Here is a 14,626-nt window from a genome sequence, read left to right as displayed (position 1 = left end):
AAGAGGAACTATTCGTTCTCAAAAGTGTATAGTGTCCTACTTAAGAGGAACTATTCGTTCTCAAAAGTATATAGTGTCCTACTTAAGAGGAACTATTCGTTCTCAAAAGTATATAGTGTCGTACTTAAGAGGAACTATTCGTTCTCAAAAGTATATAGTGTCCTACTTAAGAGGAGCTATTCGTCCTCAAAAGTATATTGTGTCCTACTTAAGAGGAACTATTCGTTCTCAAAAGTATATAGTGTCCTACTTAAGAGGAGCTATTCGTTCTCAAAAGTATATAGTGTCCTACTTAAGAGAAACTATTCGTTCTCAAAAGTATATAGTGTCCTACTTAAGAGAAACTATTCGTTCTCAAAAGTATATAGTGTCCTACTTAAGAGGAACTATTCGTTCTCAAAAGTATATAGTGTCCTACTTAAGAGGAACTATTCGTTCTCAAAAGTATATAGTGCCCTACTTCAGAGGAACTATTCGTTCTCAAAAGTATATAGTGCCCTACTTCAGAGGAACTATTCGTTCTCAAAAGTATATAGTGTCCTACTTAAGAGGTGCTGTTCGTACTCAGGGACATAAGTATAATCTGTTATAATTTTGGTATGTTATGCCAAGACTTTCTAAATAGAACATGGAAATACGTGTTCAAAGTCGCTTCATTTTTGTTTTTGTTTTTTCATATTTCTTGTGTGAATTTTCATGGGGGGGGGCTGCTGTTCAGGAGTGTTCTTACACGTCCTTGGAGTGTGGGGTGGAGGTGAAATTTCTTTTTCCCTGAGAATTTGTGAGACGTGCTGGGGAATTCTGAGACAATCTAATTAGCCGGGACCCCCTGAGGCGTCCTTATCTGAGAGATCTGAGGCCACTGGAACGTTAAGGGCGTCAGGCAGCGGACGGCCTAAGCCACTGGGCGATTTGGACGTGTCTCCCCCTCCCTCCCTGAAGAAAATTGGAACTCCTGATACTGGAAAGAAAATGGAATCCAGGAGCTTTGGTTTTAAGCAGATAAAAAAAATCGAATATTTCTTATTTCTAGTTATAAATACAGGCTAGGTTGCTCGACTTTAAATAGAGAAGGATCCATATGCTCTGTTTATAGGTAAGGTTTAGAGTTCATTGTTCTAAGTATAAAAGGATCCTAAGTATAAAAGTTGATCCTGAGGTAAAGTATAAAAGGATCCTAAGTATAAAAGGATCCTGAAGTAAAGTATAAAAGGATCCTAAGTATAAAAGGATCCTGAGGTAAAGTATAAAAGGATCCTAAGTATAAAAGGATCCTGTAGTAAAGATTCTGTGGAGGGATGGTGGCCGGAATCCATTGTGATGGATGTAAAGGAATCCAATGCCTCTGATTCTAGATAGGTAAAAAGGATTCAGTGTCCCATGATTGCTTTCAGAAAATTTATTTTTCTACGGGTGGGTCTCTGTGGTCGTAGAGAATAAGGGGTAGCCTCCGTTGGTCGGTAGATCATAAAGTCTACATCGTCCAAGTGGAAAAAGGGGCCACTGCCGTCCCTCACTCCCAGGTGGATGTGAAATTACAAGTGTTTACCCATTAAACCCGACATAGCTCCACCACATCCACCGCACGGGTTCGACCATCCGCCACCGCCATCTTTCAGACCCGGTCATCCACCACAGACTTTACCCAGTGACTCAGTCATCCACCACAGACTTTACCCAGTGACTCAGTCATCCACCACAGACTTTTCCCAGTGACTCAGTCATCCACCACAGACTTTACCCAGCGACTCAGTCATTCACCACAGACTTTACCCAGTGACTCAGTCATCCACCACAGACTTTACCCAGTGACTCAGTCATCCACCACAGACTTTTCCCAGTGACTCAGTCATCCACCACCAGCAGCGCCACCAGTCAGACTCAGCAGCCAGTCGGCCACAGACAGCACCACCCTCTCTCCTCACCTGTCAACCACCACTGCCTTTTACGCCGCTTGTTACCAGGGGGGCGAACCCTGGCACCCGCGCTGGGCAGACGCTCCTTTCTGAAAGCGGGAGACAAAGACAAACACACACACACACACACACACACACACACACACACACACACACACACACGCTCACACTAAAAGCAGAAAAAAGTTAGAAAGACGAGGAGGTAGATTAATGGAAGCACAGGCAGTTGGCCAAACACGTAAGATAGGAAGTTATAATGTGCAGAGGGAGAGAGAGAGACGGTATCGGTCAAACGTAAAATGGGTTTTGTAGATGTAATTTGTGACATTAATTTATTTCTATTTTTCATCCATGTCTATGTATTTATCGTCATTTATCGTGAATATCTTAAGGTATATGTGTACTTTCTCTTATTGCAAGTATCTAATGAAAAAAAAGAATGAAATTGGCAAACTTCGCTGCGTATTTATCGTGATTTTCAATTCTCTATGAAAATCTGGCAACATTCTCAGCGATCCTTAAAAGCACATTAATAAATCCAGTATTGCGTGAGGCGCTACTACCCCGAAACTTTTAACTGGTGCTGGCTGTCGCGCAAATGACATGTTCTTTTGATCTGTAAAAAGTCGTCGTAAACACACCAATTTCTGTTTTTCTTTTCCACCTCGACGAAGAGAGAGAGAGAGAGAGAGAGAGAGAGAGAGAGAGAGAGAGAGAGAGAGAGAGAGAGAGAGAGAGAGATGAAAAAAGAAAATACTTAAATGTATAACTCGAGAGGGAGGGGAAAAAAATATATATCTGGCAACTGACAGTATCAGTGCCATCTGTTGGGGAAATATTGCACTATCGCGCCACAGGTGTCGACAGATTTAACACACGGGCTCGGGGGCTGTTTCTGGGCTCTACGGCAGTATTGATAGTGGATTTTTGTGGCCCTTGACGTGGGAGCGAAGCGCACAAAAGCACCAAGCGACCCCCTGGAGTCCTATGGCCTGGAGGGAGGAGGGAGGGAACACTTGATGCGATAGGGCTCTCTCTCCAAGAACGACCTGATGCCTAGATAGGAGGCCAGAGTCGTCAAGAGGTATAGGGCCAAGGAGCTCAAATGTCGTCATGTTCCGTCCATGGCGGTAGGGACAGGAGCGGGGTCCAAATTACGTCGCGGTGCTGCGTCAGAGGGACGGAAAAAATGTTGTGTCGTCAAGGCAAAGGTCGCCATGTTGGGTATGTGCGTTGATAGACCTTGTGGTGCCTCGAGAGGACAAGATGTATAAATGTTGTGTGTGTTCTTTTTAGAACGCGTGATGTTGAGTTAGAACCCCACAAACCCCGTCCTGTTGAGATGGAACCCCTGAACTCTTGTCATGATGAGTTAGAACCCCTGAAACCCTCGTCATATTGAGATAGAACCCCTGAAACCTCGTCATGTTGAGTTAGAACCCCTGAAACCTCGTCATGTTGAGTTAGAACCCCTGAAATCTTGTCATGTTGAGTTAGAACCCATGAAACCCTAGTCACGTTGAGTTAGAACTCCTGAAACCTCGTCATGTTGAGTTAGAACTCCTGAAACCTCGTCATGTTGAGGTAGAACCCTTGAAACTCCGTCATGACGAGTTAGAATTGCCAGAAACCGTGTTGTTAGGGTAAGGGTGCCAGAAACTCCGAGGTTGATTAAGATACCAGAAACACCAGGTGTAAGGTATGGACTCCAGAAACCCCGTGTGATATAAGGTGAGGATTCTAGAAACCCCGTATGATGTAAGGTAAGGACTCTAGAAACCCCATGTGATGTAAGGTAAGGACTAGAAACCCCATAAGATAAGGACTCCAAGAAACCCCATGATGAAAGATAAGGACTATAAACCCCGTGTGATGTGAGGTAAGAAGTCCAGAAACCCCGTAATGTGAGGTACGGACTCCAGAAACCCCCATGATGTGAGGTAAGGACTTCAGGAACCCCATGGTGTAAGGTAAGGACTTCAGAAACCCCCATGATGATGTAAGGTAAGGACTTCAGAAACCTCGGAGTGTGAGGTAAGGACTATAGAAACCCCCGTATTATGAGGTTTAAAGCACTAGCGCTTTGTTGCTGTTATCAAAACCATCAAAACAACATCGTGGTAGTCTAATAACCACCTAAAAATAAATTTTACATAGACTTCATAACCGTTCAAAAGGAAATTTCAAAATTCAACAAATGCCATTTCTGGTGTGCGGAAAAAAAGAGAGATACATTCCAAATTTTCCTCCAAAAAATTCGTGCGACTCGAGCGAGCTGGTAACAGTGTGTGTGTGTGTGTGTGTGTGTGGGTGAGTGGGTGGGTGTAGTTATCGTACATCCTCACCCCACTGTGTCACTCAAAACCGTTACTTCTTATTTTTTTTTTTCATCTTAAGTAAAATCAGATATTTTCCCCCAGCCTTTTCTTGTTAAGGAAGAAGACGTTAACTTTATCAACTCGGCTTTCAAATTATTCGCATAACATTAGGAAAATGAGTAATTCATATTAATCAGGGTTTTTTTTTTGTTTTTTTCTTAAATGCGAATGACTTTTTGCCATTAAATAATGTAGTGCTTGTAGTAAATACTTATAACATTTTCTTAAATGCGAATGACTTTTTGCCATTAAATAATGTAGTGCTTGTCGTAAATACTCATAACACTTTAGATGATAAGATCCGATACGCCTTTGATGTAGAGTGTGGCATACCACACCTCCAGCAGCCACCACAGCACGGAGGAGGAGGAGGAGCCCCCCTTTCCAGCCCATTTTCTCTGCGATGAGTAACAATGATGGCTATTTCTACCTCCTGCCCCTCCCTCCATCCCTCCCTCTTCCATCTCCCCGTCTCCCTACTCCTCCTCCATCCTTCCCACCCCTCGGAACCTAGAAAATAAACCAGACATTTAAGAACGTGTTCAAATTTTTTGCCAATTTCGCTGATGGATGCGCACACCAGGAGGAGGAGCGGCGGGCGGGCTCGCTGCCACCCGCTCACACCCGCCAATAAAAGGCTTTCTTGTGTGGGGTTAGTTGTCGTGAGAAATCATCCTCACAGCGCTACATAATATGACAGAATTTTTCCAGCCGAATCATTTGTCACACACACACACACACACACACACACGGAGCGGCCGGCCAGATATTGCTTGGCCAGCCACACACCGCACCTCCGTCACCAGCTTGTTGCGATGAAGAATTAAGACAAAATGGACGTTGGCGGAAAGAAATTGAAATAATCGTCGCTCCAGAATGTTTCTAGGGCAGTTGGCTCATCATGGCTTAGGTGTACTACTACTACTACTACTACTACTACTACTACTACTACTACTACTACTACTATTACTTATACTACTTAAGCCGGGACGATCGCCGAGGTGGTTTTATTAAAAGCTATTTTTTTTCTAAGTGTTCCCGTACCACACGGTATGTCTCGCGCCGTCACACACGAGTGTCGGAGAGTGGCATAAATAATGAAGGGGGGAGGGGGGGGAGGAAATAAGCGCTGGGAAATTATTAACATGGCCGAACACCCCCCCCCCCCCCCTCCCCCCAGCTCCCAGCTGAGTCCGGTGGTGCTAGAGTGAATGACGGTCTGCCCGGACTCCACTGAGGCCCTCATGCACACCAGCATTCTCCCGCCCCTCGCCAACATGACTACACCACTCCATCATGGTTATATCGACGTAACTACGCCAATCTAACATGGTTATATCGACGTGACTACACCACTCCAACATGGTTATATCAACGTAACTATACCACTCCAACATGGTTATATCGCCTTAGGATCCACAGTTATATCGCCGTGGGACCCACAGTTATATCGCCGTGGGACCCACAATTATATCGCCTTGGGACCCACAGTTATATCCCCGGGGGCCCACAGTTATATCGCCGGGGGCCCACAGTTATATCGCCGTAGGACCCACAGTTATATCGCCGTGGGACCCACAGTTATATCGCCGTTGGGCCCACAGTTATATCGCCGTGGGGACCCACAATTATATCGCCGGGGGACCCACAGTTATATCGCCGGGGGGCCCACAGTTATATCGCCGTGGGACCCACAGTTATATCGCCGCGGGACTCACAGTTATGTCGCCGGGGGCCCACAGTTATATCGCCGGGGGCCCACAGTCATATCGCCGGGGGCCCACAGTTATATCGCCGGGGGCCCACAGTTATTCCAGACGTCTGAGAAGTTAGTTACGAGCCGACCCTGACAGAACTATAGACTCGGGGTTTTCGCTGGTCGTGTCAACTGGAGAGTTCGTATTATATTGCTTTGTGAATTGCTCCATAAATCCTTTTCCTCAGGCTGATGGCTGCGGCGGTGGTGGTGGTGGAGACGATAGTGGTTGGTGGAGACGTTGGTGGTGGTGGCGGTAGTGGAGACGATAGTGGTTGGTGGTGGGTGGTGGTGGTGGTGGAGACGTTGGTGGTGGTGGCGGTAGTGGAGACGATAGTGGTTGGTGGTGGGTGGTGGTGGTGGTGGAGACGATGATGGTGGGTGGTGGAGACGATGGTGGTGGTTGGTGGTGGTGATGATGGTGGAGGCGATGGTGGTGGTTGGTGGTAGTGGTGGTGGTGATGGTGGTGGAGACGATGGTGGTGGTTGGTGGTAGTGCTGGTGGTGGAGACGATGGTGGTGGTTGGTGGTAGCGGTGGTGGTGGTTGGTGGTAGTGGCAGCGGTTGTGGTGGTTGGTGGTAGTGGCAGCGGTTGTGGTGGCGGAGACGATGGTATTGGTTGATGGTGATGGTGATGGTGGTGATGGAGATGGTTGTGGTGGTGGTTGGTGTGGGTGGTGGCTCTTGTGTCGGGGGTTGGGTTGGGAGATCTGTGAAGATAGTATAGTCTTGTGGGAAAATGGGTGTGGGTATGTGACTGGTGCATAAGGTAATATACAGTAAAAAAAAAAAAATAGGTTTTCAGAAAGTACTCATTCTTCATTTGAATGTCTCTTACTTATTTATATACCTCCAATATACAGTATACTACGTGTGTGTGTGTGTGTGTGTATATATATATATATATATATATATATATATATATATATATATATATATGTGTGTGTGTGTGTGTGTGTGTGTGTGATTGCTAGCACCTTCTTTCCCCACCTCAGATGACCTACCAGGACCCCCCAGCACCGACCCCTCCATCGCCCCTCCACCTTCCCTTTCCCTCCAGAACATAAACACACCACACGCCAGGGACGTCCAGCCAATTTCCCCGACACTAAACAGTCATTAACTCGTGAGAATGGCTTACCTCTTGTGGCCCCAGCAGCCCTGGACGTGTGGGTGGGTGTGTGTGTGTTGGTGTTGGTGTTGGTGGAGGTACATGCACGTTTACTTTTACCAAAAGGTTACTTAAGGAGAGAGAGAGAGAGAGAGAGAGAGAGAGAGAGAGAGCCAAAAACGGGCAGAAAGTTCTGCGCTCAATTCGTCAGTGCCAGAGAAATCTTCGCCAGGTTAATTAGCCCCCGTGTGGTCGGCGGGCGGATGCGGTCCTTGGGTATGTCGATACAAGCCTCAGGGAGGACGTACGGTACGACCCTCGGAGCCAGAAGAGAGGCCAAGCCGTCCTTACCCTAAGGGGTCGTGCGGTCGTACTCAAGGGTCGTACCGTCGTGTTCAAGGGTCGTGCCGTCCTGCTCAAGGGTCATACCGTCGCCTTGCTCTTTGAGGGTTAATAAGGAGGTACTTTCCATTACCATAGAGCCAGTAATATATATATATATATATATATATATATATATATATATATATATATATATATATATATATATATATATATATATTGCGGTCTTAACCGCTTGCTTCAACCTCAGAGAACTGACCTTTCTACTACTACCTACCCAGAGAACCGTCCTCCCCAGCCACTTCCCCTCCTCACCCAGGAGGAGGCCTTGGCTCCCTCCCCGCCCCCAAGCAGGTGGTCAGGACAGGTCGCTTCACGGTGACCGGACACTGACCCCCCCACAACATAGCCCGGTTGACCACCGCCTCACCAGATTTCTTTATCATTAATTGTGCTGTTGGCTGTGGCCGTGGCTGGCTGGCTGCCTGGCTGGAAGGGTTTATGGTGAGGGTGGTAATGATGTTGGGTTTGGTAGTGAAGATGATCATAGTTATGATGATGGATGGATGGATGATGGTGAAGTCCTGGATATGGTGGTGGATGTGGTGATCAAGGGTGAGTGACGACTGTGGTAATGCTTTTGATGGTGATGGTGGCGATAGTGATGGTGATGATGATGGCGATAGTGATGGTGATGATGATGGCGGTAGTGATGATGGTGATGATGATGCGATAGTGATGATGATGGCGATAGTGATGATGATGATGATGATGGCGATAATGATGGTGATGAGCCTTTTCAAGGCGAGTGGAGATGATGGCTTGGGTGCTAATAATAGTGATGCTGCTGGTGACAAGGACGATGGTTGGGAGATTTTTGGTTGTGATGGTGACATGATGGTGAGATATGCCCCTTCTGTTGTCTAATCACATTCATGTGCTATCTTTATCTAGTAGATTCGGCCTCTCCTCCCACACTGGTTTTTCTCCTCCACCAACTCCTTTAAATCTTCATTCCACTGTGTTGTACCTCTCTTTCCAAAATCTGTTTCTGTTAAAATCAGATACCAGATGGATTTCAAATTTTCAAAGTTATCCTTGTTACAAACGATTATCATATATCATAAATGTGAATTAGACGCGAATGTGTAGGCATGTATCACACTGCACAGTAATAGAAATTAACTGCAAACCGTTGGCTTAAGGTAACGCCACGAAAGGTAAGTCTTGATAAAGTAGCTAATACAGATGTATGAGGGATTTTATGCAGTACCAGTGTAAACCATTGTTTATATAAAGTAACTTTTTATAAAGATACTTTTAGAGGAAAGTGACTGTGGTCATAAAGTTTCCATTGAAACTGGCTGCATTCCAACTATTCTTGAAGTAATTTGTTATACCAGCAGAGGATATGCCAAAGATTTTTTCTTTCGGCCATATTTTTGTGTATCATCTTTCCATCAAGAAACCTTAAGACTTTAGCTTTCAGGTCCTCAACCCACCCCGTCAGAGGTGTATACATCTTTGTATGGAAGATAAATGTTCGTTGAGAACAGTACACCAGATGAGTTTTCCCATGTAACACAAGGTGTATTTGTCCCCGGAGTCTGTGCTGGTGAGTGAACCCATCTTAAGTCGCCGCCTACCTGTGCTTTTATGCTTCTGTTGCTGGCTGGCCAGTTAGGAAAGGGGGTGGGAACCTCCTCGCTAGCGTGGTTCATACTTTAGCGTTCCAGTGATCCACATATCTCTTAGGACTGTGAAGAGAGAACGAGCACTGCGACGCACTATCTGATGAACTATGACAATCGTATTGTTACAACTGGGAACGCCAACACTCGCGAGTTCATGCAGTGTTTGTGTCTCCCTCCGGCGAACGCATCTACACCACCCACGACGCCTTTGACCTGACTGTTGTAGGTTCGATCGAATGTATCTTGGCTACACCTTCGACGAAAGTTCGCTTCACCCTCGACCAGAAATCATAACCTCCTTCGATCTTCGAAAGGGAAAGAGAAAATGGAGTGAGTTACATTCTTTTTACTACAAAGTCTAAGTAAGTACACGACCCTCACTTTGATATCAAGTTTGACCATCCCTTATTGAAATCCACACCTCACACGTCCCTCAAGTGAAGACAAACAATTCCCGACCGAGAGACATTAACGGAGACTGAGCCAAGTGATCCATAATGCAGTAGTGTAATCGATCAACACCAGCTCCTGTGAGATTAGGATCGTTCTGAGAAAGATTGGCCTGGATGACCTTACTTTCTCGTAAGTGACTTACGGGAATGAGAATGTTAGTACTACTAGGCTCATAATCATCCCAGTTAAAGAAAAAGATACTGGATGCGAATGCTGATTGATATCAAGGTCTATATCACGGAAAGACATATTACCTTGAAATGAACTGGTGAGAAAGACGGAATGCCTGGAGTGAATTGTTACGATGAGAAAGATGGAACGCCTGGAATAAACTGTGGTACTATGAGAAAGGTGGAACGCTTGGAATAAACAGTGACAATGAGATGGATGGAACGGCTGGAATAAAATGTTATGATAAGAAAGACTGAAGACCTGAAATGTTATGATAAGAAAGACTGAAGGCCTGAAATGTTATGATAAAAAAGACTGAAGACCTGAAATGTTATGATAAAAAAGACTTAAGGCCTGAAATGTTATGATAAGAAAGACTGAAGGCCCGAAATGTTAGGATAAGAAAGATTGAAGACCTGAAATGAATTGTTGGGATGAGAAAGATGGAAAAGCCTGGAGTGAATACTTTCCTGAGAAAGATGGAATACGTGAACACTGGTAATATTAGAGTGAACTATGAGTACTAATGCAGAGCTATTCCAGGCCAGGAGCTTCTCCATGAAGTTCTTCCGGGCAAGAATCTTCTCCAAGAAGATCTTCCGGGCAAGAACCTCCCACGGAACAAGAAGACACTAACGAGCAAGAACTTTAACCAGTCACGAACCTCCATCGGGCAAGAAGACCCATCAGGCAAAAGCCTGTAAGACACGAGTTGTTCCGCTTATCTTTGTTGAATGAGTCCCAGGAGCTGTGTGAGGCATCGCAGGAGTCCCAGACGTTATATGAGGCATCGCACGAGTCCCAGGAGCTGTGTGAGGCATCGCACGAGTCCCAGGAGTTATATGAGGCATCGCACGAGTCTCAGAAGTTATATGAGGCATCGCACGAGTCCCAGAAGTTATATGAGGCATCGCACGAGTCCAAGGAGCTGTGTGAGGCATCGCACGAGTCCCAGAAGTTATATGAAGCATCGCACGAGTCCCGAGAGCTGTATGAGGCATCGCACAAATCCCAGAAGCTGTGCAGGGCATCAGTCGCTGAGGTAACCAGAGCTCTACCTAAAGGACAGCAGAGCCGATGTGAAGGTATGCTGATTAGGAAGCTGTGCGAGACGAGGACTGATATAAATTGTGAGTGGCACCAGGTGAAGAACCACAGGGAAGCTGTGCAAAGTGGCAAGCTCCACCACACGAGGAATTTTATCAGCTGGAGGAGCTCTCCCGGACGAGGCATTCTAACACGAAGGTCTACCAGAAGAGACACTCTGTATTGGGTAGGTCTAAGAACAAAAGCTCTCTTGTGCAAAAGCTCTACCAGAAGATGAGCTCTGTCCAGTGGAGGGCTGTCCTAAAGGAGGAACTCTGCTGAATGGGAGGTTGATTAATGAGAGGAGGAACATCTAATGGGAGACTTCCATTTAGTTGATCAGAAAACATGACCTGAAATAATCCACACGTTCGTAGTACATTATCAGCCGTTTATGAGACTTCTTGCTGTATGATAATCATTATACTCGAGGCATGAAGAACATATGAATTATGTAATGGTCTGTGATCACACTTGAGCACGAAACGCTAGCGAGTACAAGAGTGGAATCACAATTGAGTAAAAGGATACAATATTGATGATGATATTAAATGATGATGCTGACCATAAATGACTACTATTATTGATAATAGTCTTGATGTGAAATTGTCTTGACCTGCATCGTTACCAAGGGAAGCGGTACACAAACGCCCAGCAATGTCAGATAATCATTAATATGGAAATGTAACAGTAAATGACAGCATTACTACTGGTAAATTACCATACATTAATATTACTCAGAGTCTTTAACCCTAAGAAATGTTAACATGGAATTAATCACGTTGTTACGCAGTGTATGATAATCAAAGTCACTTTATCTGTCTTATATGTTATCATCAGGTCGGACTTGGTGCACACAGTCATATATTTTCAAGGATAAGAGATGGCACTCCACGAGTTTTAAGTTTAAGATCCCTCCCAATTTTTACAAATAGGTGATGAGAAATGGGTAAGACTACTAACTCCCTCACTACCAATTTCATGTGACTATACACAAATTTGGAGGACTGTATGATTTATTGAGTTACTGGTAACGAGTTTGACACTCATCGTGCCCCCTTCTCTGTTTGTGGGTTTAAGTCTCAGATATACATAGTTGACGAGCCTCACCAATCCAGATTTCTTTATCCATAGTGTATAATTAGAGATGGAACCCCACAACCGTAGAACTCTCTCCCCTTACCGTACAAATTAGGGAATTACACACGCGGGTACAGTAATCGTAGTGATATATTAGGCTCTCCTGTCGTATTTTGTTTTCTCTCAACCTTAGCATATAGAGAAAACGAGATTTCAGGGTAGACTTGTAGTTTGTATTCGTGTTGGTTTTATTTCTTCCGTCAGCCTCCACACTTTTCTCAGTTGTCTGTTTGTTAAAGTGGCTATCTTATTTGATCAGTATGTCCATTCCTTAACATTTTAGATAAAAATCGCAACTAAACTGTCAATAAGGGAAAGCGTTCGATATGTTTCAGCAATTTTTTTTTCTTTTTTTCGTTCGTGAAAGTAGTAGTTCGTAGGTTTGCTTTAGGTACCTCATCAGCCTCATGCAGGATCATGGCCCTGAGATGCCTTGGATTATGGCCCTCAGACACTTGGATCGTGGCCCCTCAGATCCCTGGGTCATCATGACCCTGCGTCACCTTGTTCATGATGGCCCTAAGATCCCCAGACCAATGGCCCTTGATCATGGCAATGAACAATAATCATTTCGTATTTCCACAACAGAGTGATCGACTCGAAACGGACGTGTCATTCGTTGGGTATATAACACACCGACTTCAACACAGTGATCGATTCGAAACGGACGCGTCATTCGTTGGGTATACAACACACCGACTTCTACTGCCATCTAGTGTACGAATTCCGTACGTGGTTATGGCGTCACTCGACACCCACACCGACACCAGCATTAATCTTCGTTTCTGTCAACATTCCATTGCTGTCGTTTTTCCCCTCACCACACTGACCCAGCTCTCTGGCATACCTCAGCTAGGCTTACGATGGATACAGGTGTGTGGATGAATCCACGTAACTTATACCTACATACTTCACACACTGCCGAAGTCGAGTGGATTTTATACGCGCTTACAAATGATATTATGATACTGTGAGTAGCCCATAATGTGATGTTTGCAGTCTTGATTTACTCCATGCTTCTCTCAATGTTTATATACAATGGGGTTGTGGTTATACAACACCCATGTTTGACCATAAGACTTTTGATCCTAAATGAATCGCAAACAATCTTGTTGGGCTATGTTGTCATCTGGTGGTGGTGAGGACGCTCTAGTTGGTGATAATGACGTGCTTCAGGCTTGAGAGGCTGACTGACCCATTTTCGCTGGCGTCAAGAGGCGGAGAGGCTGGTGTAGCCCTCGTCTTCGCTGGACTAACGCAGTACCCATTCTGACACCTTTAGAAATATAGAATAATGATGCCTATATTACATTTGATATATTTGTTTGTGTATGTAAATATGGTGAATACATTTTGTTGTCATACAGGAAATAAATATAACAGGAAGAACGAACCACATGGGGAGAGTGGAAAAAAGAAAAACCTTAGTGTACGTGTATGTTAGTACTAAGTTTCAGGTGTGTAACACTGTCTTGTGCTTGGAGTCATTAACTGGACTGTGTGTGGAGCCAGAGACGCTTTTGTGCAGTAGGCAAAAAGATGCACTTGCCCGGAGCCCGCCATCAGCTGGGCCTCGTAGCATGTACGACCTCATGTCTGACAGCATCAGACTGACAGCGTAGTAACTTTTTCCATGTCTCGAATTTCTCGTAAAAGATGAATTGAAGCCGTTTGACCCATTTACCATATAGATATAATTCTTACTGACTCTTATGGTTGGGTTTTAGGTCACAGAACAGAGGTGTGTCAAGAGACACCTCACAAGTCGCTCCGATCATGATTCTAAAGAGGGTATGAGTCGAGCGTGACACACCCACACTTGCTGGATGACCTCCTCCTGCAGGTGGCGCGCCTGGATCTGCTGAGGGGGACCTCCGTCTGAAGTTGGTATTACGCTAGAGTTAATCATCGTCTTAACCGTATATTAACCGTAAGATTAACCTGAAATTTAACATCCCATGACGAATGTCTAGGTTGCGTGACGACAGTTTGGTGAGCGAGGTTACGGAACTGACCTGACCATTCTGTCGTCGTCGTGCTTGTGGTAGACCCAGGCTGACCATCGTGTTAATAGGGCGACTTAATATGTAGGATCAGTACTCTCAAACGACAGATGTCTATAACTGAGTGAAAATCTTTATTTATGACGATTTATGGAAGTTTCAGGACCCTCAGAGTGGAGGATCGTGGCCTGGGACCAAGGTCTGTGGTAATCTACTTTTTTTTTTACTTATTTTTTACTTTATTACTTCAGTGTTAGTGACGGAACTTGCCCTGGAACTTTAGGGACAGCCGGCACTCGTGTGGTGAAGAGTCTTCTTAGCGTATGGGTCCAGCGCATATGAGAATGGCTTGATATAGTCAACGAATTGCTCGTTACGTAAGAGCTAGTCAGACAGTATGGTACATACATCTTCCTTGCTCTGCTGTGTCGAGGGGCGTCCAAGATGTTAGATAGTTTTCTTCTTGTTCTTTGAGGTGGGGGAGGGAGGGGTTACATATTTGCGGGTCGTGGGGTTAATAGAATCCGGGTTAGCCGCGCTAAATACGGGTCAGGTGGTGTTTATACCTGCCACACA

The sequence above is a fragment of the Panulirus ornatus genome, chromosome 68, assembly GCF_036320965.1.
Source record: "Panulirus ornatus isolate Po-2019 chromosome 68, ASM3632096v1, whole genome shotgun sequence".
NCBI lineage: Eukaryota > Metazoa > Arthropoda > Malacostraca > Decapoda > Palinuridae > Panulirus > Panulirus ornatus.
The sequence above is the reverse complement of the archived record's forward strand: the minus strand, read 5'-3'. Positions refer to the sequence as shown.